This window comes from Mus pahari, chromosome 1 (assembly GCF_900095145.1).
Source record: "Mus pahari chromosome 1, PAHARI_EIJ_v1.1, whole genome shotgun sequence".
NCBI classification, from domain to species: domain Eukaryota; kingdom Metazoa; phylum Chordata; class Mammalia; order Rodentia; family Muridae; genus Mus; species Mus pahari.
Genome location: NC_034590.1, coordinates 74,774,380 through 74,775,352, shown reverse-complemented (window position 1 = coordinate 74,775,352; position 973 = coordinate 74,774,380).

The window sequence follows — 973 nt, the reverse complement described above, 5'->3', positions numbered from 1 at the left end:
ATTCCCAGTAGCCACATGGTGGCTCCTAATCATCTGTAATGGGATCTGATGCCCTCTTCTTGGGTGCCTGAAGACAGCTACAGAGTACTCATATAAATAAAATATTTTTTTAAAAAGAAACTATTACATCTATATAGTTATAGCTACATAGTTAATTAAGAAGCTTATATGTTGGTATCAGACAGAACTGGCTTCTAGGCTACTTCATTGAAACTACTCCGAGGATCCACATGTGTTAACTTATGCCTGTAATCTGAGCACTTGGGTGGCTGAGTCAGGAGGACGGCTGTGAATTTGAGACAGCATGGACTTTCAGAGTGAGACCCTATTTCAAAAAACAAATAGACAGATAAAGAAATAAAACTATTTTTCTGGAGCCAACTTTTGCCCTTCAGAAGATCTTTATGGCACCAACTTTCATCCTTTTGACCATATTCTGTTCTATATTCACCTGTTCCAAAGCTTCCTGGAGCTTTTCCTGCAAGGAGCTAGTTCCATTGCTTATTCATTATTCAGGGTGTTGTGAACAAGATGGCCTCAGAGTTAGATTTGTTTTGTTGCTGTTTTATTGTCAATCTTAGATGGAGTGCTTTTCTTCTAGTGCACACAGTATCTACCTTTAACATCAATATCCGCAAGATAGTGGGAAGACAAGATCTTTCAAAATTATTTTATTTAGAGGTTGGAGAGATGGCTCAGTGGTTGATAGCACTGGCTGCTTTTTTGGAGGACCAGAGTTCAATTCCCAGGACCCACATGGCAGTCCATGGCTCTTCATAAGTCCAGTTCCAGGAGATCTGACACCCTCACACAGATGTAACAACAATGTATAGAAAAAAAAAAACAAACAAAAAAAACCAAAAAGAGCCGGGTGGTGATGGCACACACCTTTAATCCCAGCACTCGGGAGGCAGAGGCAGGCAGATTTCTGAGTTCGAGGCCAGCCTGGTCTACAGAGTGAGTTCCAGGACAG